This window comes from Rhea americana, unplaced genomic scaffold (assembly GCF_003343005.1).
Source record: "Rhea americana isolate MKP2758 unplaced genomic scaffold, rheAme1 scaffold_50, whole genome shotgun sequence".
Lineage (NCBI taxonomy): Eukaryota > Metazoa > Chordata > Aves > Rheiformes > Rheidae > Rhea > Rhea americana.
This window is the reverse complement of record NW_028186646.1, coordinates 726,081-752,249: the sequence shown is the minus strand read 5'-3', so window position 1 is coordinate 752,249 and position 26,169 is coordinate 726,081. Positions and strand designations below refer to the sequence as shown.

Below are 26,169 nucleotides of genomic sequence, written 5' to 3'. Positions count from 1 at the left end.
CYGGCTCTCCCTTTGGAAGCCCTCTCTCTTTTTCCATTAATTATAGAGGAAGCCTACAAAACAAACTTAAACAGCAGACCTGAATTTTAGATTGTCAGATTAGGTGAGATAAATCCTATCTATCTGAAGCATAACTCAGTATAGTTCAAGAACRGTTTCCCAGGAGTTTTCTTCAGTCTAGATAGAGCTTTGGGCAGATATGCTGTACTGGTTGCAGAGTACAAGCTGAAGTCTTCTCCACTGAAAYCTCTCAAGGTACTCACCTAAACTCRTACTGGAAGTCAAAGACTGAATATTTGAGCCATTATCCTCAAATACAGACTAATGTCTTATCCTGAACCATCTATCCTTTCAAATGCTTTTCTATAATTACAAGCTAATTTAATTTATGCAGCTCAGTTTTATATTGAAAAGGTCTTAGGAGACTATCCAGTAAATGTCGCCATTGTGAATTTTCTGTTTTCAACTTTTCGCCTGTTATTCTCTCTTTAGATTTTTCTTACTATAGTAAATAACTGTTTTCCTACAGTGCACATGAATTTTCACTAGAAAACTTGGCTTAGTCTTTCAACTCCCTGTGCTTCATTTAAGCTACCTAAAGAACAGAGAAGAGAATCTGCCCAAAAAAAAGAGAGGATATTGTCCCTTTGATACTTTTGAATAATGTGCTTGGCTTTTATTCTACGAAGTTTGGACTTTGTTGATCTAGGTGCTCCCAAGAGGGGTTTGCATCCAAATGTTGACCTGATATAACCTTGCTCAGCTTGTGAATTGACAGGATTGTAGCACATGATTGTATGGTTACTCTTAATTAATTTGCCATTATATTTCCACAATCTTGAGACAGAAGGRGATTTTTAGTGCTTTGTTCATTTTCTAATATCTATCCCTTGGCTGCAGGCCTGAAGTTAATGCTCACKAATAGTGCGTTCTTTGTCTGCCCAGTTACCAGGGTCGTTGTTTTTCAACAGAGTCCTATAGAATGTAGAAATGATTCTTCAGTAACTGTTTTTCTTTTTAACAGAGACTCTTTCTATGTTCCTTTTTCCTTTATAGCCTACAGCTGAAATATTTTGCACTGCCAGTTTTTTCTTCTGTACAGTCCAATTCCTCAGTCATCAGAAAGTGAACCTTGCATTTGATTGTTTTATTAGACAAAGTCACAGTAAAACTAGCATGAATTCTCCTAACCAGAAAGTATTTTGATCTGATTTTTATTTGTACAAAAATCTGTAACCACCCTCCAGATGACATCACTGAGAATTGCAAATAGAGAAGGATAAAGATTTATTTTTAACAAAATATAAATTATGATCAAAAACATAATCCAGAATGTGCTGTTTTCATTAGTTCAGTGAAGAAAATCTATAAATAAATGTTGATGCTCAGTAGCATTTTGATAGGCTTTTTTTTAAGTTATTTTTACCAAAAAAAAAAATCTTTTTTATCCTGAGAATAGAAAGAACATGAAATTCTAAAGTAGGATGAAAATCAAAAGACAGAGAATAAAAAAAAAAGGAAATAGTTCTTTAGATTTCATCAGCAAACTTTGGCTGTACAATAGAGACTTGTGTGGTTTCAATCATCATAACTACCATGCTGGAAGAAAAAGAAGGACTTGAAATGAAATCGGAGGTACACTACATAGAGATACATTAGACAGAGATAAAAAAATGAAAGTATTAATACATTGAGGGAGGCTATCATCTCTTAAYGTATTTCTAAAGGAAATTCTTCATATTTCAAATACAACAGATACCTCAAGGCTTCTAAGGCAGCATTTCTTCAATCATGACACTGTTGTGTTTGCCTGTAAAAAAGAAGACGCACAATGAGATTGCTTAATTTGACAATTTAATTGACCAAGAAATATAAAAAACATTATATAATTCTTTTGGTACAGGTWGTTTATGAATTGTTTTTGATAATAAGAAGCCCAACAGAACTTCACATATTCAGACACTGATGAAGGATAAATATCTGGTGCCATATGACTGTTCTGGTTTAGAATTAACTAATTCACAAGAAAAAGGTATTTCCACATGGCAAGGACCTRCAGTCCTATTCACTCACAGATTTTCTATTGAGCTATTTTCAAAAGTCTTCAGAGTGCTCCATGAACTTTAAATTTYAGCTGACCTACATCTTTGCATTATTGCCCTTGATCTTTTAAAAGCTTACAATTTTTTTTTTTTAAAAAAAAATGATATGGCATACCTATTTCTTTCAGAAACCTACATAGTTTAAAATATGAACCAGCAGCCTAGTAAATTCAATTGAAATCAAACATGCTTTGGAAAGAATTTAAGTCATTTTCTATAAATAAATGAGAGAAGCCTGTGGTAGACAAACATGAAAATTAATCATGTGTGATAGAATTGCTTCAGGTATTTAGGTATTTGGCAAATACTCTAGAATAATTTCAAGAATTAATACTGTTGCATTATTGACATGTTTTACATTCAATTCTTAGATAAAAACATACACAGGTATTCATCCATTCATGATCTGATCATCTGTTATTTCAAGCTCAATATGATTTATCTACCTTGCCAGAAGTACAAAGAAAGCCTATTTCTTCACATTCTATATTTTCAAGAGAGTTTACTGTTTATGCATGCTGATCACAGTTGGGTATAATATATCTGTGTGTCAGAAATTGGAACAGGCAGTAGACATTATAGATGAATTGCCAGGAAATTACCCAAAGTGTGCTGACTTCCCAAATTCCTTCAAATGACTTAACAGGCTTGACATGGTAGCTCAGCGTACTATTCGCTTAGGGGACTTTAGGAGAATCAGTGCTTCCAATCCGTTGCTAAGGTTTGGCTTTTCAGGTTTTAATATTTACATAGCTATAGGAAGCTTATGGAACCTGTAAAAGAGAGGCACATCGGTCAGTATTATTATYGATAACAATGAAAAACATTCTTCTAAGAAAAATTAGCTAGGCAGATCATATTATTACTGCTCTTATTTGATAAGCAGCATCACCTTTGATCTGAAAGGCTTTTAGTTCAAGGCAGCACTAGCAGTAGCACAAACGCTCATTCCTGATGAGACAATGARGTGTGCAAGGGTGACAGGCTTTATGGCAAAAGGTACCGCGTACCTTCAGCAAATCACTCGTTTGCTAGTTCTGGATGATATAATTCTGTGACCTATGAAATAAAAAGCAGAAACCTTGATTTTCTTTTTATAGTTCCTTGCATCAGCTGGGATAGAGAATGGCTGTCAGATTCTCATAGTTACATCAAATTAAAGACATTTTGTAAACATGTCAYTGTTCTGCTGAGGTTAAGAAATTCMCCTCTCATGARGAACTTTGTGATCTCTCTGGGAACTTACATATGTGAATATGAGGTGGATTCAATGGAATAAATTCTAYTGTTTTTGTTAGATTTCCCCTCACTACATCCTCTAGTACTATTTCACAGAGCCTTTAGATTCGTATAAAACTGAAATAAATAAGAGTTGCCCAGATCTAGTGAGTAACAGAAAAAGGGCTACCAACTTCATTCTTCTAATTTGAAAAAAATCAACTATAAGGTGTGTCAAACTATTTGTTAATGYTACCAGCAAAATATTGTTCATGTAATTAGAGCCTGGCTGATTTCCAAAATAATTATAGTCTAAGAATAAAAGTAACAGAAATGAAGATTATTTAAAAACTGTACCACATGAGGTAGACTGCTGAAGATACCAGGACGTAATTGGTTTGACTGATCTAAAGTCCCYTTTTTAACTATGATACAACTATACAGCAATTAGGTTATTCTTGTAAATGGCATGGTAGCTGCAGCTGTAATAAGACATCACTGCCATCTTCTGGTAATAGCTCATTTGGCTTGCCAGCATGTGGTTTGTTATTTATTTATTTTTCTTTTTATAGAGAGCAAGACAGGCAATYAGGTTTTTGTTTACAAGAACAAGGAAATGTAAGTATTGTATTTTAGCATTTAGAATTTGTTTTGATCAATAACTCCATGCTGCTCCAGAATTTCTGAGCCATGGTATGACTCCTACTGGTAAAACATTCTTAAGAGTGATTTTTCWTTGATATTGCAGATATTGCAATTCCAGAAATGTTAATTTAATAGCACAATATTATAATAGACTTCTTTCCCGGAGTGTTAGCTCTCTAAAGATTACATATATGAAAAACAGAAATATTGTGAGAAATTTTACAAAGGTCAGGYTCAACTGAGTAGCAGTGATGCTATTATGATTATCCTCACTTATATTTGCTAAGAATCTAAATCTCTTTAGCAGGTTACATTTAAATATTTTTCTGTGTGACAAAAAGTTTGCTTCTTACTTCTTCCAAACCTTTCAGGACCTCAGTCCTGCCACTGATAACTTGATGGATCCTGTTTTTTGTTAATCAACAGAAACAATTAAATGAAAATAGAAAAGCAAAAATCTCTCTTGTGTTCTATTAGATATAGCTTGACTTCTTACATAATCTTTACTCATCTTTAGCATCAGACATCACTGGTATTAATAACTAATAACACTGTCAGTAGTTCCAATTTTAGCTGAYGAAGTATTAGTATTGTTCCCTGCTGGAAAACAGAAAATTCTATAAAGGAAAGTCGTAGAATGTAATATAGCTGCTTTATAGAATACCATAAATATTTGCTTGGAAATCACTTGTCATACATTTGGAATTTCCTCAGATATCAATTAAAATAGATTTTTTTTTCACACTCAAAAAATTGAGAATTATTTGGTTTACACAAATTAATGAATATATATACATTTCTGAGTGAAAACATAGACATAGGCCAGAAAACTACTGACTAGTTTTGAACAATGTTTCACATATATGAATCCTAATGTCCATGCACAGCAAGAATAGAATATTTCAGGTCATCTGTTCAATGTAAACTAAGAGTTTCCAATGTAATGAAAAGCTTGACAGTCCTGACTGAGATAGTTTGAGGCTGTGAAAGTTCAAAAGGAGCTTGAGAAAGCACTCAGCAGCCTGGTACTTTGCTCTTTCCAAAGCAGGCACTTGGGCTGAGAATTTACTAGTTTTGTTCAATACGCAGTAAAGGCAACTCAAGGGTTTCCATTAATTCCTGAAGTTACTATGCCCGCAAGAAGGGCAAGTTATTCTTCTGCTTTTTATAGCTCTTTACAGCCCTAGATAGCTTCTTTGTTTTTTGCCTTACAGCTCTGCACTCTGTCAGAAACTGGACAAAACCTGGCTAAAGGTGTCTAAACAGGAAAAGAGGTACTTTTATGTATATGGCAACTGAAAAAKCTTCTGAACTGAAAATTGTTAGAGACTGGGAAAATCATAGAATAACAGAATCAGTAAGGTTGGAAGGGACCTCTGGAGATCATCTAGTCCAACCTCCCCGCTCAGCAGGGTCACCTAGAACATGGTAGACAGGGTTGCATCCAGGTGGGCCTTGAAGATCTCCAGAGAAGGAGACTCCACAACCTCTCTGGGCAACCTGTYCCAGTGCTCCGTCACTCTCACAGGGAAGAAATTCCCCCTCACRGTCAGGCAGAACTTCCTGGGCTTCAATTTCTGCCCATTGCCTCTTGTCCTGTCACACGGGACARCTGAARAGAGTTTGKCCYTGTCCCCTTGACACCCTCCCTTCAGGTRCTTGTACACATTGATMAGATCCCCCMTCAGGCTTCTCTTCCCCAGGCTGAARAGGCCCAGCTCTCGCASCCGTTCCTCATSRGGCAGRTGCTCCAGCCCTCTGATCATCTTTGTAGCCCTGYGCTGGACTCTCTCCAGTAGCTCCATGCCTCTCTTGTACTGGGGTGCCCAGAACTGGACAYAGTACTTGAGGTGAGGCCTCCCCAGGCTGAGTAGAGGGGCAGGATCACCTCCCTTGACCTGCTGGCAACACTCTTTCCAATGCAGCCCAGGATACCATTGGCCTTCCTGGCCACAAGGGCACATTGTTGGCTCATGGTCAATCTGTCATCCACCAGGACTCCCAGGTCCTTCTCTGCAGAACTGCTCTCCAGCAGGTCAGCCCTCAGCTTGTACTGGTGCCTAGRGTTATTTTTCCCTASATGCAGGACCCTGAATTTGCCCTTGTTGAACCCCATGAGGTTCCTCTCTGCCCAACTCTCCAGCCTGTCCAGGTCTCTCTGAATGGCAGCACAGCCCTCTGGTGTGCCAACCACTCCTCCCAGCTTGGTATCATTAGCAAACTTGCTGAGGAGGCACTCCATCCCCTCATCCAGGTCACTGATGAAGAAGTTGAACAGGATGAGACCCAGTACTGAGCCCTGGAGGATGCCACTAGCCACAGGCCTCCCACTAGACTCTGCGCCACTGATGAYGACCCTCYGAGCTCTGCCTTTCAGCCAGTTCTCAACCCAYCTCACTGTCCACTTGTCTAACCCACACTTCCTGAGCTTCTCWAGGAGGATGTTAYSGGAGACAGTGTCMAAAGCCTTGCTGAAGTCAAGGTACACAACATCTACTGCTCTCTCCTCATCTACCCAGCCAGTCATCCCATCATAGAAGGCTGTCAGATTGGTTAAGCAGGATTTCCCCTTGCTGAATCCATGCTGGCTACTGCTGATCACCTTCTTGTCCTCCATATGTCCGGATATGACATCCAGAAGGAGCTGTTCCATCACCTTTCCAGGTGGAGGTGAGGCTGGCCGGCCTATAATTGCCTGGGTCCTCCTTCTTGTTCTTCTTGAAGACTGGAGTGACACTGGCTTTCTTCCAGTCCTCAGGCACCTCTCCAGTTCTCCAGGACCTTTCAAAGATGATGGAGAGCAGCCTGGCAACAACATCTGCCAGCTCCCTCAGTACTYGTGGCTGCATCCCATCTGGGCCCATGGATCTGTGGATGTGTAGCCTGCCCAGAAAGTCTCTAATCCTATCCTCCTCAACCAAAGGRAAGTCTTCCCTTCTCCAGACTTTCTCCCTCACGTCCAGGCTGCAGGATTCTTGAGGACTGCCCTTAGCAGTGAAGACTGAAGCAAAGAAGGCATTCAGTRATTCTGCCTTCTCCRTATATGGACTTGTCCTTCCATCCTAGATATGATTTTCTGACCATAGTGGTTTTTTTTTCTCTGCTTCTTTTCATCGAGACACCAGAACAAGCTCTTACCAACAGCCTTTGCGCAAAACCTGTGCTTCTGAAAGATCGATTCAACACAGAGCAGGGCACGGCCGAGCCTCCTTCTGTGCATGCCGTGTATAGTAGAAGTGTTTTCTTAAATGGGTCAGTGTGCTGAACGGGCCTTTGGGCAGGCTGGGTATGACAGTGCTTGTGACCTTAGGGACTGTGGTTCAATTTTATTGTGAATATAGCAGCCTTGGTTGCTAGCACCTCACCAATCAACTGCAAATCAGAGGGACTGCCTAGCGTCAACAACTGGCAGACTCTGCCTAGGCACCCACCCTCAGGCTCCCTTTTCTTTCAGCTGCAGCCCTGCCACTAGTGTTTCTCCTTGGTTGGTGTTTCACAAAGGAAAAAAATATATATTTCCACTACACATTTTCTGTATTGCAAGCCTAGTCTCCATTTGCTGCCCACATATTTAAACRTAAATCTTCCATTCAGGTACTCATAGTCACCGTGAGAGTTGGATCATTCTTGTGGAGATAGTTCCCTCTCAAAGCAGCAAGTCTGTCATCAACTGAAGAGATTTTGGATGGTAAATTTTTCAGAACCCTTTCTTATTGGAAGTAGAGCTGTTCTTCATAAATATAGGATCCAATGGTCTTTAAATCCAGAGATGGATGGCACATTTTCATTGTCCATTCATGCCAGTGGCAGATGCCTGGCAATCATGAGCTACTTGTCAGCGTTCAGACAGGAGGCACAGTGTGTGCACTTCTGGTAAAAGAGCASAGAGGCTGTTGGGTAAAACAAGCTTTTAGAATGAAGTTGGCATACGTTTTCATACAACGTCACCCAAAACCCTTTGCACTGCCGCACATCCCCCATCTGCAAGCCAGCTGGGGATTATGCAGGAGGAAGAACTGAAATATGTTAAAATACTTCTAGTTGTAAATGATTTTCCARAAATATAGTTGAAGGTCTAAAGAGCCTTCCTGCATCACGGATTCCTTCTTTTACCTGCTGTTTTTTTCGTGTTTTCAACCAATTGCCGATTTGGCAATTTTTTGTTAATACATGGTGACTTTTTGAATGCTGATCAAAAAGCAAACTGAAAAAAAGGAATCCAGAGAAAGGATTGCAGAGTGGGCTTCTTTGTTTAGGGGGTTTGTTTGTATGTTTGTGTTTCCTTTTTTAATCRTCTCACACTAGTTTACTAATCGGTATGGTACTCTAGGGCTTCCAGAAAAACATGGTAAAAAAACACAGGAGCTCTTTCTTATCATTTAGCCTTTAAAAATGTGATTTTTAAAGCAAATTCAGTCCCATCTGAAATAACAGCACAACCTCCCATTAACTTCATGGAATTAGCAGGTTAATATGCTTACTTAAGTGCTTTTGAAAATACTTCATAAACCTTAAGGAAACTCAGCCAAAAAGTATGTTCCAACTTCAGTCTAGTCCAGAGGTGTACAATAACCTCTCCAGCACAAAATACAGCATACTGAAATTAATGGCAGACATGGGTGGAGAAAAACTTATAGCATAGAAAACTGGTGCTATGTGATAAAACCAATGGGATAAATACTGGAAAGTCTCTTATTCACGGACTTTTTCTGGTTTAGCAATAAATCAATGAAAATGAAAGGGAAATTATGGAATTACAATATCTATGGAACTACATAACAACCATGACACCTTAGTGTCATTTACCTTAATCCTTTCTCTTCAGTCCTTTTTACTTTTTTTTTTACCTAACAATTAAAGCAGATTGTCAGATTGTCGCATGTTTCCAGGTGTTTTAAATAATTTTTTGGAGTAGTCCACCCCTGTTGGAAACGTTTAAATGTAACTGTTCATAATAATCACTTTTTTTTTCACATTCTATTGACTCACATCAATACTTATTTTTAGTATATTGACACTAGCAACATATTAAAAACTCATCTTCCTTTAGCAGTCTTCCCTTTGCAACCACTCCTAATAGACTGGCAGCTAAAATAATGTGTAAAAGTACAAACATCTCTGGTTTTCCAAAATTTTCATCAGTGAAAGCAGTCCCTGTGCCAGTACAGTTATTAGAGCCTCAGTAGCTCAGCCTGCAATTTTTCAGAGCAGAAGATAGACTGGTAGCAGTTAAATTAATATGGTTTTGTAAAAGCAGTATTCAGCTTTTATTCATAAGTTACATACTTATTGCATTAGCTTTATTTCAGAGTTAACTGCGAAATGCTGTTTCACTCTTAGGCTATTGTTTCTTATGTTTTTATTCATAATTTTCAGGGGAAAGACTTTCATTAGAATTGACACATTAACTATTTGAATATTCAGTTATTACAGTGTCACATTAAAAGAGCCRTGTAGAGATCACAATATGTGAATTTAGAGGTCTTGATGGCTTTTCCAGCTCTATATTATCATAACAATGGGTAGTTCTAAGAACTGCAGATAACCTGAAATAAGGAGTCCAGACCCTCTCCACCAGCCAGATTATTAGTTTATATGAACCAGCCTAGTACTAATCTAGAATTTCTTTGCTTCCCTTCAGTTAGCCTTCTTCTTTTCCGATTAACTGATATGTAGATCAGAGTTAAGCAGGATATGAACTAGAGCCCAGAAGACCTATTCCCATATTTCTCAATCCGTTTATGCATGTGCTTATTTGTGGTAGTTTTAYTGAAAGCAGGTACAAGCTGAGCGCCTGAACTCAAAACATGCTCTAACATCCTTCTGAGCTGAGCACCARTCTCTTCAAATGCTGGAAGAAGAATTAAGGAGTTTGTATGATAACATTCATCTCACTGGTCTGCAGAAGTCTTTCTTCAGGTGACTGTGGTTTTTTTTTTGTTTGTTTGTTTGTTTGTTTTCTGATTTGTTGTATATATTTTGCCACCTAATAAAATTGTGACAGATCTACAGGTTAGTGGGATGGGAATTCTCAGGAACTGATTGTGGTTCCCTGCTACTGTGGTTCTCTGCTGACCCAGGGAAGAACAGGATGAGTCCAGGAATAAATAATCTGAATAAACTTTCATTCTTCCCATAAAATATTATATCACGACTATTAGGATTTTTTCCTTTCCAGCATGTAACAACACTAGCACCTTTCCAAAGCCCTGTTCAAATCTGGTGTGCTGCTTTACATGTCTGACTGTAAGAGACATGATGTCAGCTTTAGTAATACCTTCCAACCACATTATCTTTCGGCTCTTACATTTTACTTCCACAGACATTTGGAATTTCTCATCAACTATTAAAGCACAATGTTCAAAATGGAAACCCATTGATCACATTACTCTTTTGAGTAGCTGGAAGTCATTCTTATTAGTCACTATTATTATTAGTCACTATCATTGGGCTAATTACGGGCTAGCATTCTTGAACCCCTGAAAAATGCCAAACAGCTAAAAGTAAAAATAATACAATGCAAATAAATTGATTCCTGCAATTGCTTCATTTTTCACGAAGAAACACAAGAAGGTCTACTGCTGCCAATAGATCTACACCACCCTAAGAATATTTGTTGTAAAAACAACTAGAAACCACAAGGGATAAAAATCTTTTCTCCAGCAGAGCTTTAGGGGACCAATGTCCYTAATTTACAAACCTTTGAAAATTTGTCAAAATAAAGCATTTGTTGCTTGTTATACATCTTTCATTAATGCATGCTAATAACTGACATTTATACAAAAGATATAAACAATGTCAAGCCTCTTGGTACATATACATGCATTTTTTTCAACATTTACAAATGTTAAGCAGATTTAGGAAGTGGAAAGTGACTACTGTTTGTTACGAACTGCATTCGTAAATCTGCCTTGGATGGACTCAAATATGAGTACTTACTTGATATGAGTAAATGACTAATGGACTTGAATTACCGAACTGTAGCTTGCAGTTCATAAATAACATACTTTTCCTTAAAGCTGTCCATATTATTTCCTGTGAGCACAGGGTATAAAAGCTACTACATGAAAATGAGTCTGGAATAGGAAGCTTTTTCAGAAACTGCGAAAAGAGGATCTGTCATATATTAAAAAACAAGCAGCATTTCTATGTCACAAAGGACAGGCACATTCTTCATTACATTTTTATCTTTAAAATACGATGCTAGTAGAATTTACTATGTCTTTTCCAGACTTGTTATACAATCTCAATGCACTGGACAAACAGTTTACTTTCAAACAACATAGCTTGATAAGAATAACAATGAATATTTAAGTATGTGCCCTCCTGATTGCAGTTCTCTTTTTATAGGATTGAATAAATAGTAATTAAACCTTGCAACGCTCATTAAAGTTGGGTGTGACGTACAGGGACCATTCTGTCTACATCTGAAATGTCGCAGCTTCTCCAGTAAACACTGCTTTTGGAACTCTGTGGTATGAAATATATTTGTAACCTATTTCTTCTTTGTCAAGATTTCACTTCTGGTGTTGCAGATACGTCCATTAGTGATTAAACTTGAATGCCACAGAATCACAGAAYGGTTGAGGTTGGAAGGGACCTCTGGAGATCATCTAGTCCAACCCCCCTGCTCCAGCAGGGTCACCTGGAGCATGTTAGACAGGGTTGCATCCAGGCGGGCCTTGAAGATCTCCAGAGAAGTAGATTCCACAACCTCTCTGGGCAAGCTGTGCCAGTGCTCTGAGAGTATTTCTCAGTATGATAAATATGAGCCATTTCTCAGTGTGAGAAATGTAATCACTTAGACTTGTACTTTAAATAGTTTTGCAAAAACTGTTGGAAGGCAGTATTACCTAGCTTTGCAATCTTTTTTCCTGTATAAGATAGTATAGAGGTTTAAATAGCTATTTGGTTTAGAAAGTAGTTTATACATAGCTTTATTCCTGATCTACGTTTATTCCGAAAGCATTCTCTGAGTTGCAGCAAAAATTATTTCTCAACATTTGCATGCATTTTGGTCAGTGGAGGAATTATTCTCAAGTAGATTTTATTATAAAATGTGAAGACAAATCTTTTAAAGGTTTAGAAAAACTGGTATCTCTTTTGATTCTTTTTTAATGTCTTTCTAATAATTTTTGTTAGCTTCTGAGCATCATTAGTTTGCCTGTGTGCAAACAATGGCACATGTCTATGAGCGTTATCCTTGTCAAAATAAATTTCAAGCTATAACCTTGCAAGGGATAGCTGTGTGAGCTTCATTCAAGAAGCAGGCTGCCACTGCAATCTGTAAGGAACATTTCTGAAAGAGATGTGGAAAAACGGCTGAGCCTACAGCCRGTCTCCACAACTGTTTTCTCCCTTSCTTTTCCATACWCACTCATCCATACCAGATCTGTTACCAGTGTGCTTCCTAAAGGTTGCCATCTCCAACTAAGGTTCTTGCACATATGCTGCATTCTCTTCATGCAGCGTATTCTGCCAGATAAAGAAATCAGATACTTGTGGCACAGCTTGATATTGCCAGTTTAAGGCTCATAGTTCCTTTATCTTCCACTACTCGCATCCATTTCTCTTAAGAAATCACAGAATGTTTTGTCTTTGGTTCATAGTCAACTCAGGTATTAAGACGTGGAGATTTCCAACTGTATTTGGGRGATTTATTTGAATATACTTCTAAAAACCATTCTGCTTCTGTTTAGCAATAGAGRTTTAACTAAAGCACCATCTGCTGGTGATAGAGAAATAACACTAGGAACCTTTGCAAATATTTCAAGCTCTTTTGCAGTAGGATTCTCTCCAACTGAAGGGTTAATGCAATTTTTAGACATCACTTCCTAGGAGTGAACTGATGCAAGTGCCCCTGCACATGGCGGAAAATGTACCAAGGAGGTAAATTTTCTCATGATAAGAAATAAATACTCTCAATGTTTTATGAGCTACTTGGCATGTTKTTTTCAAAACTGTAGGTTTCTGTAGGTGGCTATACATTTTAAAAACTTTACAGAATAGTCTTTCATTAGAATAGTCTTTGAAGTTTTATTTTAAAATTAAAATATTCTGCAATATAAACATTTTTTAATGGAGGCTTTTATTCTTTTCCTTTTTAAGAACTTTTTCCTTCCAAACTTATTTTCATTATATCATGTCTTTTATTTATTTAAAAWACAAAATAGTTAAATCTTTTAGCTTGGTCAACCATAACTTTTGCCTTWTCTGAATTTTTTTTCCTATCACTGAGAATTTTAAAACTTGAGGCTCTTTTCTCAACTCAGAAGAAAAACAACTACTGTAATCYTAGAGTACTCTGCAGAGAGTAGGGCTGCTCACTCTCCACTTATACAGGTTGGGAGTGTAGTAACTTTGAACACCACATAGTAACTCTGGACAGCAGCACTTTCTAAATATAAACACATTTATATAGTACAGATATACCGAGAACATTCTTGAGCCAACAAGATTCTCATTTGCTCAGCCTAGTGTCTTAATCTACAAATCCCCACAAAAGGCCAATTTGGATTTAGGACTGGGCTTGAAAAATATGTTGTTACCAATTACAAAAACATAGAATATAATGCAGTGAAATTACATGGTTAAAAGAGATATTTAGCAAGTAATGTTTGTAATGGCTCTGTTTGCTTGCACGTTATCTTAAGTGTGATAAACTGCAGCAAAGTTTTCCRTTTGAATCAGCCTATAGTGAGTCAGAATTCCAAAGAAAACTATTTTAGCATCATTGTTGAGCAGAAGCAAAATGTAGCAATCACTTTTTCACACATAAAATTCTCATATTGGATAAAATAGCAAAYGGTAACTAAATAAGAGCTGTTACAAAATAAAACACTGTGTTAGACTAGCCAGAGTACCAGGATTCAGGATTAGACAAGACCTAATTAAAGCCAGAATCTTAGGCACAGCACCAAGCCCCAGTGACTCAGCTAGATGCTAGAGAAATCAAAGGAGACAGCTGGAAGTGCRGGGAAGAACTCTACCCTCCCAGCCTGCAGAAAATAAAAATACAGGGGGATTATTCTGTGACAATACTGCAGCGTGGTGCCTCGCTTTCTATCCATGGAGAGCAAGACATAGAGAAATTGCTTATCTGGCTCTGTGCTTCTTAGTCTCCCCTCGTTCATCTGTATCCATGACCAATAAAAGTGTTGGCTGAACTTGTGTGAAATGTTGTGTGTCGAATTTTGGCCTGAATCAAATTTCTTACCCAGCGACTTTTCCTGGGTGCCTTCTCCTTGCTGTCTTCAGTGCTTGGCCAGAACTACAAAGACAAAAATCAAAACCTCATACTCTTACTTTCCCATACAACATGAGGGGGGAAAGGCGGGGGGTGGGGGGAACCCACAAGATCAGGAAATCTGTTTCCACAGTGGTCTATTTCTCAAATTCATAGATTCAGGGAAGAGTCAAGGTATCTGCCTCACAGTGATTCACAGCCGTGCGGTGGGGGAGGGAGGAATGTTTGCAGGGAATGGATGGTTGGAGAAATGCCATGAAGACGCCTGGTTCTTACCCACAGAGATGAAATCTGTCCATTGAGGATCCTTTCTGAGGGAGGATATCAAATGAGAGCATTTTGCCCAGATAACCATTAGGTAAATCTATCCAAGATGCAGAGTTTAGCCCTGTATTTTATCAGAAAAGCAACARAGTGTTCACAAACATGCAGCTTTCCTACCTTACATCTCAACTATGCAGTATTCAGTCCTCTTCTTAAAAAGATTAAACCTATCCTGAACTATTGTCTTTAATTTTGATCTAAATTTAGAGCAGGACACTTAGGTCTATACAGTCTTAGTACTTTATATAGTGCATTTTTCCTCTGATATTTGCACCTTTATTTAAAAAAAAAAAAAACTCCAGAATTTAAATTGCTGGCTTGTTTTTCTGCAATGAATAATGCAAGAAACTCAGTGGGAAGAAAAACAAATGTGTTAGAGCCTTTGTACATGTTTCTTTTTTTAAGTTTCCTGTTGGCTTAGGCACATTGTGTTCCTCTGTATCACATCCTTTTAGAGTCATATGTGGAAGCAATAAAGCGTATCCCTGCCTTCATAAGATATGGAGTATTTGTTTAGCTAACTGACTAAGGAAAATACTATGAACTCATTAACAAATATGGTTATATGTGGTCAGTTAATCATGGAGAGCAGGCTGCAGAACAGAGCACAGGAAATATTAGTCAGCACAGGCTATGGATAAATGTCAGTTACTGATCTCAGGATTTCTTGTCGGGGAAGACAGACAGAAGGTTAGCAATAAAATGCATCAAGTCTGCCAGCAGTTTCCATTAAGATCAAATTTCTAACCATAGAAATGTTTGCAGATATAGGTGATGATCACTGTCTAAATTCAAAAGGAGGTTTTTCTTCCTTAAATACTAGCTACTGCCTAGTACAGCTGCAGCTCATGTAGAAAGAAAAATATACAGGATCAGGAAATCTGTTTTTGCAACTCTCTTTCCACCAATTCAGAAACATATAAATGTGCACCTGCACATTCCTATCTAAAGGAAGAATGAAATTTAAAAATTGTTTGTGAAATATCTGCTCATTTCTTCTTTGTATTGCTTTAGTACATGTCAACCAAGAATGAAGAGGTCTCCTCTCAGTGCAAACTGACAATATGTACCGAAGAAAGAGACCTGGTTCTCCAGGGCTATGAAGTGCACATGCCATAACCAAAGTATTTGATATTATATTATATTTATTTATTTTCTGTGACAGTTGCTATTCCACATAAGTAAAGCCTGAGGATGAACATGGCATCAGGCTAACAGAATTATTTGTCTCTCTGAAGAGAGACAAAGTTTRCAAGGGAAGTAAGAAAAGTCATGGACCAACTATGTCACAGAAGAAATACTGAAAAGGAAATGGTCTCGTCTAGCTTTCAATAATACTCATAGGAATAGCATCTCATTTTACGCTTTCATTATTTTTACAGTTAAAAATTAAAAGAGTTTAATTAAACATTGAGAATAATGGCAAATTTTAGAAGTTTTCTTCAGAACTGAACTGTGTGATTTCAGAAAGATCTGCAAATATCTGTGACTATTTCTGGCTTTTCAAGGCAAATATCCAAAACTGGTAATCWTGTTGGACTCTATTTTCAATCTGTTGCATAAAGCAAGGGTTAGCAGAGTATTAAGAATTGTCCATGTGTCTCAACTGCAGCTCACACAACAACTATGCCGTATGTCACACATCTTGACACGGCAAAGTGCTGCTGCTCCCAGTGTGCCTCATCCCCTCAGAGGGTGTACAAGCTGTACGAAAACATTGGCTGTAAAACCTCTGTGTTATTTGTTTCAGAAGCTGGAATGTGTGTGATGAATGAATTCAGTCAGAGAAAGCCGGGTCCCACAGACAAGTCATAAAAATATCACCCCAGAGGATTAGCTTCTCTGCTATTAAATCTCTAYGTGAAGATGTGCACATCACCAAGTCCTATCTTCTACATCTAAACCAGATATATAAATGCAATTAATCAGGCTAAAGAGAGATGTCTACAAAGTGGCTTGCCTCCACAGCCAGCAGCAATCTAGTCAATACAGACAGTGCACTGCAGGACACAGTTCATCTCATTCTAAAGAAGACATCTGTAATATGCCACAGCAGTGGTATCCTTAAGTGTGTATTATATTTTCTTCTATTGGCTATAAAAGCAGATATCTCAAAAATGGATAGCAAAGTTGAAAAGAACACAGTTTAATAAATATGAAGTGGAACGCAAACACTGGCATTGTGGAAGTGTTTCTCTACATTAATACTCATTAACAGTTAACAATACTATTAATAATAGTTACTAAWATTAATAACTGTTTTTATTTTCATCTTTCTGTACCTATAGACAATTTTATCAAAGTACATCACTGAGGTGGTGCTATCATTCATTAACATCCACAAAAGACTCAAAGTTATAAGTAGTGAATCTAAAAAAATGCTTCTGAAGAATTAATTATTCTACACCTGGGACAGGATATAGATGATCTGTGGTAAATATAAGGAAGTTCACAATGGTATATCTGCCCTAGAAAGGAAGATCATCTTCCCTGAACTCAGTGAGGAAGTAAACTTAAGTAAACAAAATCTTCATACACATACGTCTTTATATTTTTCATGCGGTGGCATGCAAAAGAAAAATCCAGGCACAAAGGCTACGCTGCTGCCAGATGTCAGATCTCTACTCTAAAAACCACAGMGAAGAAAGGGCTTTAACATATTTCAAAATCTCACTAACCTTTTATTCTTAGTTCAAAAAGCAGAGTGGAAAAGCAGGAAGAAGTATGCTGGAACTCAGTCAAAAGTGCTTGAGAATAGCATGGACAAACCTGCCATTTTGCAGACACACACATATGGATCATAAATGTCCAAAAAGGGACAGCACACCAAGGATCAGTAACATGCAGAGGTCATTTCACTCGTGGGAAAGCCAATAAGCTTTGCAAATTAGGCATAGTATTATGCTACTCTCATGACTGCAAACATCTTCTAAGACTTATGTTTGCGAGAACCTCAGCTGAGGATACCGGGCAATTGTCATTTTCATTAATTTTAACAAAATTTTGTTATTCTTCATTACAGAATGCTTTAAGTGTAGCAATACTGCACTGAATCTGAACAATAATGTATATTCCATGATATTTCATTTTTTTCTTTGGTTGCCCTTGTCCATTCAGCTGCTCTGTTTGTACAGCTACTTCTCTGTCATTGAAAAAGACTGTCACTGCTTCCATTATAAAGTGCAGATACTATGATAGAAATATATACTAGTATCTATTCTACAAAGGTCTCATCTCTAGAGTTATTTTACAGTACAAATGAAATTTTACAGATCATTAGTCCAGAATGTGAGCTAGTTGTTTGACAAAATGAATTAAAAAGTCTAGGATTATTTCACTTAAAAAAGTATAATCTGCACATGTGCTGTAATTACATTGTTAGAAATTCCTAAGCACTATTATATTTCCAGACTTACACTRCATAATTAAAGACTCCATATATGGTACTATATGGACATTACTAATATGCAGCCTAAAAAGTCTAAATTAGCTTTTGAAATATAATGCATATATAAACAGATGAAAGAGTTTTTTAAAAAACAAGAAATTGTTCAAACATCTACTGCCATCATAATAAAGCAAGCTTCTTACCAAGAAATTGGTGACCTGCAGAGCGGAGAGTTTGGACTAGATGATCTCTGGAGGTCCCTTCCAACCTTACTGATTCTATGATTCTATGAAATTCTAGTCTATATTAAAGACTATTGTCTTTGTTCTCAATGAGGAAAATAAATTATCTTTATAGCTATGAAAATAAACCTTGAACTTCAAAATATTCACAAAGAAGAGAGTTAAGGTTGATTTTTAAGTTTAACTTGATTTCACTAAAAAGCTGGTTATAAATATTGTGCTTTTTATTGTTATTAGAAAGCAAGAGCTAATTTATGACTTCTAAAATTACATATTAYGTTTAACTTTGCTGAATTTGGTCCTGAATACATGTAACTAACTGATGTCAATACAACTATGCTGATTACATCAACAGTTCTAGCTGTTATTTATCCATCTTTCCAAAACAAATGAAAGAATTTTTGTCCTTTATTCTTTCTCTCAACTACTGCATAGACATGAGCTAAGCACATCTGAGTAATGAGAACTGCCCTCTGTTTGCTTATGACAGGCAAACCATTGCCTTTACATTCAAAGATTTACAAAAGCCAATATTTAGCTCAAGATGAGGATATYAACTTTCCATTTTAAAAATAACTACAAAAACAAATTAAAACTAGCAATGTGTTTGGCAAAATGTTGATACTTCATTGGGTTAAAGACCATCTAAAGATAGAACTGTTCTTTTTTCCTATTTTGTTCTTTACTTTGAATATTTCTTGCTGTTTTCCCTATCAAAATGCTCAGGCAGAGTCATTTTTTTTTTTTTTTGGTTTTTGTTTTTGTTTTTTTAACGTTCAAAATTTCTAGTGTATTATAACTGGGCCTTCAAGAAATAACACATAATTATGCTCAGCTTTCTTTCAACAAAAACCAAGAAATCTGCATTCTAACCGTGATTTCTAGGAATGAAGAATATGTGTATGTGTGTGTTTTATGAATAGGGCACTTATTAAGATTTTAATTTGCTGTCAAGGACAACTTACCATATCAAGATGAAACTATTTTATGATTCATTTACCAAGTGTGACTGAGGCAGCTGAGATTAATTTAATCTGTGGTTGTGAGCATTAGTATTCATAAAGAATCAGAAACACAAATAGAAGCACTCAGTCTTTTTTGTTTCTAAARGAACTGGTGGTATGTTGTCTGTGTACTGAAGATCACACTGACTTGTAGACTTTGAAATGCCTTTATGTTAAAATAAAAATATTGAACTGAAATAACAGCGCTTGCAAAGATCTGCTGCTGCTCCTTAGAGATAGACTTGAGTAATATATTGTCAAAAATATATGCAAGTGTAATATTTACACCTAAAAAGAAGCATTTAACCCCAACAGTCCCCGTGGTTTCTAATTTGGCCCAGGAATGAAATGTTTGGAGGTTTTCTAATTTGGAATTACAACAGAAGGAATTGGGGGAAGGAGACTGGAATTAGCTAATTTACAGTTAWCTTTCATGTCTCATATGTTCCATATCCTGCAGAACACAAGCCCAAATATGGATTTTGGCACCTGTATGATATATAACAGAAATTTAGATTTTTGCAAGAGCAAGTCAGTACCATTGCATAAAACAGATGGAGCTAGAAGGCGTTTGGGGCTCGGTGGGTCACAAAGTATGTTCAATCCAGATCTGAAAAATTATATGGCCTATCTACTGTCTTTTCCTTAAAGGAAAAAGTGGCAAAGCATTAACAACCAAAAGGCCCCCTTCATCATCTACCCCCAGCTTTTCTGCCATTGCAGAGAGCGTGGGAGGAGGAGGCACAGCTCTTCTGGCACATGCACCCAGCACGGTATAAAAGGCGGATGCAGCCACCGAGGCTGCCTGACTGTGAGCCCCGGCGTGGTCCCCACAGCRCCGAGGTCGGCCTGGCAAAGCGAATGCGAAGGGACAGATGTTCCTGCAGATTATGTGATTTGCACATTGATTTAACTCCKTTGACCTAAAGAAGGTTTCTCCTGACTCATATAAGTGTGACTGGAGGGAAAAAAATACAGTCTATTGTCAGCAATAGAACCAACTGCAAACTACTTTAAAGGGGGAATTGTAAGGGGAATTGTAAGGAGTGTCTACGGAGGACTTTCCACAAAGAGCTTGGTCTGTCATAGTAAGCAGACTAGTACCTGTTAAATGTACCTTCAGATGCCTAAAGAACAGGAGACGTAACAACTTACGCTGTAGCAGAAGAAATAATACGGGGAATGAATAGAATCTCTAGAAGTTATAGATTTGAACAGGAAATACATTCAGGGGTAGAAGTATCTAAACACTTCATGTTTGATCTAAGATTTTTCTTTCATTCCATTACCAGCTTTTCATTTCAGTCTAGACAGCCTTCAACAACTGCATGTATATTTTAAAGCTCTGGCTTACAGAATAGCAGACTGATTTTGAAACAGAGCTGGCTGGGAATACAAATATTAAGGGTTGCTGGCTATGTAAGGCAAGCTAATTAAGTAAAGTACTGATTCTTTAGCTTTCATTGACATAGCCATATGACACTAATAATAGCCTAGAGACAGTAGATACTGAAAGAGACAGTGAAGGAGTTTCTAGGCTGAAAAGTAAAATGCATGTATTCATTTAAGAGAAGCTCATTTAATTGCCTGAGTGTAGTTAAATAACCAACAAAATAATTGTTGTATTTGTACTTCTTTAAAAGGGAAAATAGAATGAAGTTATACAGTAATGACTAATCAGATCAATTCAATAAGAACAATATTTCATAGCTAAATTAAGTGTACCCAGTTTTATCCACATTACATACATTGATCCTAAACTACACAGAAGATTCCACCTTTAATATCTCACCATACAAGTCTGTTTTTTCTACAGCTATCCTAATGTCCCATATATTAGCATCACATCCACTAGAACTTCAGTTAGAAGCAAAAAGTGAATTTAAAAAGTAGGCAATATTTTCTGTCTTTAAAGATAAACCTCATTCACTATGTGTTTCGTTCCATATTTCAATATATAGCAGTGTAGATTGTAATGCCAGTGGGAATTACAAGCGACTTTTAGTTTGACCTTTTGCATTAAGTAGGCTATAGGGCTTTACTAAATTAATTCTTTTTTATAGTAGACCACAGAACTGAGGAGGGCGAAGTATTCAATCTTCTTTTAAAATGTTTCATTGTAAGCCATGACTTTTCCCAAAGGCATCAACAACTTGCATTGCCATTTTGAAGGTAACATTCAACACCTACAATGAGATGGTTAATCAAAGCTCTTCTTTGCCTTCAGCTTTTCCTGTTTCAGCTCACAAACTTCCATATAACTTGCACATATAAAAAGAAAACCAGAYATGCCTTACTGCCACACTTTGGCAAGATTCACTGGTGAAAGTATCAGAATTAAAAACAGCAGCTTCATGCATATATATATTTAAAGGACGATGTCCCTTTTTTGAGGGTCATCATCCAGACTGCACTGAAATTAAGACTGCGACAGTTTTTTGAACTGGGACTAAAATAGCCTAAAAGGTAAAGTAATGAAAGTGAACACAGCTTCCCTTTAAGAATTCTATCTGCTTTATAAAAAAGAATCATCCATATCAAGATACCTCAAGTCACCACATGAAATATAAGATTCCTAAAAAAGAATGAAAGAAAACGGTTTCTCAGCGTAACGTTGATCTACAGTGACATTTTGTTTTTGTAGACCTTTTAACTCAAAGAAATTATCTAACCACATATACTGTTGACAGATTGGAAATTTTGGCCCTAGGTTAATCTGACAGATATGACAGCAATATCTCTGCTATGCAAGTAGGGAGCAGAATCTGTCAAACAAATATTTTTGAATATCTTTTCTTTAATACCTCCACTATTTCTGATGAAACTGTAATTGAATTTTGAACCACAGAAAGATCTGCCAAGAGTTTTGGGTTTGGAGTGCTGTACATAAATGAGAAAGTGCCATTGGAAAGCCAAAAAAAGCTGGAAGCCTTAATCTGTAGCCATTTTTTCCATTATCCTCACTGTAATATGATCTGTAAACATAATTTGTGGAAACCGCTTAGTGTAGTTAAAAATAATAAAAAGAGCAGCTAAAGTAAAATAATTGTATTTTTCAGCCCTTGCTACARTTTCTAAATATATCTCTATTTAATATATCTGATTTTATGTTTCTTTATTTTAAGCAAAAACAAAATGATTTTCTTTCATTTCTATCCACTTCAGGATTCTTTCTGATGCTCCAATCCAAACTTACTGATGTCACAAAAAGTCCCTAATACAGAAAATGTCCCTGAGATTTCAAGTGAGTTTGGATAAAAATTTATTGGAAGTTTCATTGAATTTGAAAGATTAGCTATTTCAATTGGAACATAATTACAAGTCCAATGAAAAAAATACATCTGAAATATTGAGTTCTCGTACAAAGTGTTTGCTTTTTTTTTTTCCATACAGTCACACATAAAGACATACAGCTGAGGAAAAGAAGAGAAGCCAAATATTCAGGATGAGAAACTTAATTCAGAGAATCAGTATCTTTAAAAAAGAGCATTGTGATCTACTTCCAAAATTAGAAGAACATCTTCCAATGTGATACTCGGATCAAATGAGGAGGTTAAAAATTTAGTGTTTTGCTTTTGTATTTTGTACTATGTACTGTTCTACTCTTCAAAAAGGCAGCTGCTTGAGAGGTAATTCAGAGTAGAAACGTGAGTATAATAAAGAAATAGAAATGTCTCTAACAATGAAAGAATTTAAAAGCTCTGTCTAGAACTCACCCAAGTGACCATAAAGGAAAGACTAGATCACAGTGAGTAAGTGCTTTTTTTGGATACAGCCCATACAAAGTCCAAGATAATGATCAGCAAAAAAAAATGTGTAAACGCCTCAATTTCTGCCAGAAAACTTTCTAAAGACTTTCTGCAGCACAGAGCCAGAATTACTGTGACCTTAGCTGTGATGMTCACCTGGTCTAAGGGAAACATTCACATTTCTGTCCCTGATCCCAGGAACACAGCTACCTATTTTTAATTTGTTTTTAACAAACAATCACCTAATGTATAATACACAAATAATCTAGGGAAAAAGGCCCTGAACCCAAGACTATCCTGTTCAGCTAAGGGCCTAACTACTAAGATATTGTCATGCTTTCTTCTCCTCACTCTAATTCTGTTCCCTGACCCTCACTCTTTTCCACAAATATCGGAGATGAACATAAAATAAATGATATACTTTTTTTCATGATTTTATTGTGTACARTGGGACATTCTATAAAATGCAAGATGCAAGTTTGAACCTTTTTGGAAAATAAAATTCTTTGTTTGTCCTGCTTCCCTGCAAGAACTCTAGCTATTTCCTATAATGTCTTTGAAAARGGGAGTTGATTGTCCATACTCAACATGATGACTTAGGAGTCTTAGACAAGGAACTGGTTCTAGGCTTCGAACGCGTGTTTCAAAAACTTTATTCAATCTGTATACAAGCAACTAAAAGTCACTCACTAAAGATATAAGCTAAAGTGAACATCCTGAAATGCCTAATTCTATTTATTCACCATGCAGAGAACTTGGACATGTAAACTCTGTTTGTGGTAATAGTTACCTACTTTTCTTCTGGATCTTACCTAAGGACTGAGTTTAGATTAACAATGTACTTATTTTAATCAGGAGCCTTAAAGGGTTTGAGCTCTATTTTGTTTCCTAATTTCCCATGTCTTGTGGAATTAGGCATCCAAGAAACTTGAAAATAAAGCATAGTAATAGTTATTTAAATACTATTAAGGATTTAAAGCTTGATTTTTCATATTCARTTAGCTTCAAATTGATTCTCAAGGTAGAGACTGAATGAAATCTTCTTGGATCACAGATTTGAACTTTGATGCTTCATTTGGCTTAAATTTCATTTTGGGAATGCAAGTTTTCCTTAGTTTTTGCCAACAGTACCTATACAAGGTCTATAATTTTGATATCAGAGGATGCATTAGACAATAAAGACAAAATTTGAACCAGTGGCTGGAACATTGAAACTCATTATGTTCAAGATGCAAAGAAAGGTAATTTTATTAACAGTGAAAGCAATTCATCTCCTGAAGAATTTAATAGTTGGAGTTTTTCTATCAAGATATTTATAGCTTGGGTACAAGTTATATATAGCAAGGTATAGCAAGGACTGAAACAGGCAGCTGAGCAACCTCGGCAGAGATGCTACAGGAAAGGAGAAGCATAAGAATYAAAGGCTGATCAGGAGTCAACATCTGTTTTGTAAACCTTCCAAACACTAAACAGACTTGAATGTGTATTTCTACTGCTTAACATAGCATTTGCAACTGAGSCACATGATACTTCTCAGGCTTTTCCTCTTTGGAGGTGTGCCTATTTCAAGGGACCACTTTCTATCCTCAGCTCTGCTCACAAATCTGTACTGTATCTGCAGTATTTGTGTCYGACCTCCAAAACATAAACTATAATTAAGACAAGCCTATCTAGTTTTGGTTCATTCAATAAAAAATTCTGAAAAAGATATAATTTGTGCTTATTACAGCTCTCTTCCAATTGTCTTAATTTATCAAGAAATATGTGCTTCCTTTTTAGCTATTTTCAAATCATTATCTGTCATTCACATTTTAATCTTCCACACTTAAAATAAATCCATGCTAAGCTCTAAACACAAAGCATGCATTATAAAGTAAATTTATTTAAAATCATAAATTAAGAGCAACAGTACTAATATTAGCACCCATAAACCTGATCTTTTAATTGCATAAAGCTTGTGCTACAGTAACACAATCTCATAATGGTACAATATCACTAAGTGGATATTCTTTCCAGTACTTCTTTGTTTGTTTGTGCTACAGAACATCTGTCAATGGCTAGAAAAATGGGGAAAATATCAACAGTGCTGGTACAACAATTTGACTTGTTATCAGAAAATAAAGCTTCCTTAAGCATGCAAGCTAACTTACATTTTCCATTGTTTACAGTGAAGTTGCTGTGCAGTCAGAGGGGAGGAGTGAGTTATGATGTGGTGACTTCAGCAGTTCCTTTCCAACCGTTCAGTGTTCCAAATTCTCCAAACATACAGAGTAAAGAATTTTCCCTGTTATTTTTGTTTTCCTCCAAAAGTGTTTCATACKGCTTTACACAAAGTGTAACTAAGTTTCCTCTTCAAAAATAGAGAATAAATGTAATATTCCCCTTGGCCATTTTGCCATTGCATAGTTTTTAGTCTAGACATATTTTATTAAGGCCTATTTACTTTGGGCCATGTTTCTGTATTCCAGTACAATAATACTTCACATCATGAGTAAAATCTTGATATCATTCTTAGATTTTTGCAACTTACTCCCATGACAACAGGTTTTAACCCTGAGTCATCTCAATGAAATCAATGGGGCAACTGGACGATACCACTGTGTGAGCGAATTAGACCTAGACAAGCCTTCCAATGCTTGATGATAGAGGGTCTATAATCTGGTAATCTGGAGATTATTTGTACCGATATTATTTACATGGCATTTATATAAAAGAAAGCAATCTTAAGGAATCAAAGTCTGAGGTATCTGAGGTACATGATATAAATAAATGTGGTTTAATTCAAGAGACTTTGCTATTTAGCCATTAGCTCTTTTAGGGATCCTTGTTCCTAATATTCAAAAAAGAAGGAAAAGAAAATTATTTGCTCATTATGGTAAAGATTCAGTCCACACAGACACTGACAACATAGAGCCAAAGCTAATGAAGAGTACTGGACATTGCTAAATGAGATACTGGAATTTAAATAAATTTGGAGATTAAGATGAGGAAAAGGCCTGTGAGTTCAGGATCATGTTACTGCAATGGAAAGCTACTGCAACCCATTACAGAGGGCTGCATCAGTTCCAGAAGGTAGATATTTCAACTTGGGTCAGTCCAGCTGATTCTGGGCTCATGTGTTACCTTCTCCACAGCAAAACCCATAATTATAGAATAAAAGTTGCCACTGGATCTCATTTCCAAATTTTACTCAGCTCTAGGTGTTAGAGAGCTGTACATTTGCAGATGCGATGTTTGCCTTCCGCACTGGC

At 36.7% G+C, this 26,169-nt stretch overlaps 1 long non-coding RNA gene across 3 annotated transcripts; it reads right to left on the bottom strand.

Annotated features, from left to right (window-relative positions):
• Positions 1-1,533: 1,533 nt before the first annotated feature.
• Positions 1,534-25,105, bottom strand: LOC146588605 (uncharacterized). Of its 3 annotated transcripts, XR_014897398.1 has the most exons (5): positions 25,069-25,105; positions 14,182-14,235; positions 2,995-3,161; positions 2,705-2,875; positions 1,534-1,810 (listed from the first exon to the last, which is right to left on the bottom strand). It is a non-coding gene; the product is annotated as an uncharacterized LOC146588605 (long non-coding RNA). The 3 variants fall into 3 exon arrangements; XR_014897397.1 differs by lacking the exon at positions 2,995-3,161; XR_014897399.1 differs by lacking the exons at positions 2,995-3,161; positions 25,069-25,105 and adding an exon at positions 14,653-14,757.
• Between the last annotated feature and the right edge of the window lie 1,064 nt (positions 25,106-26,169).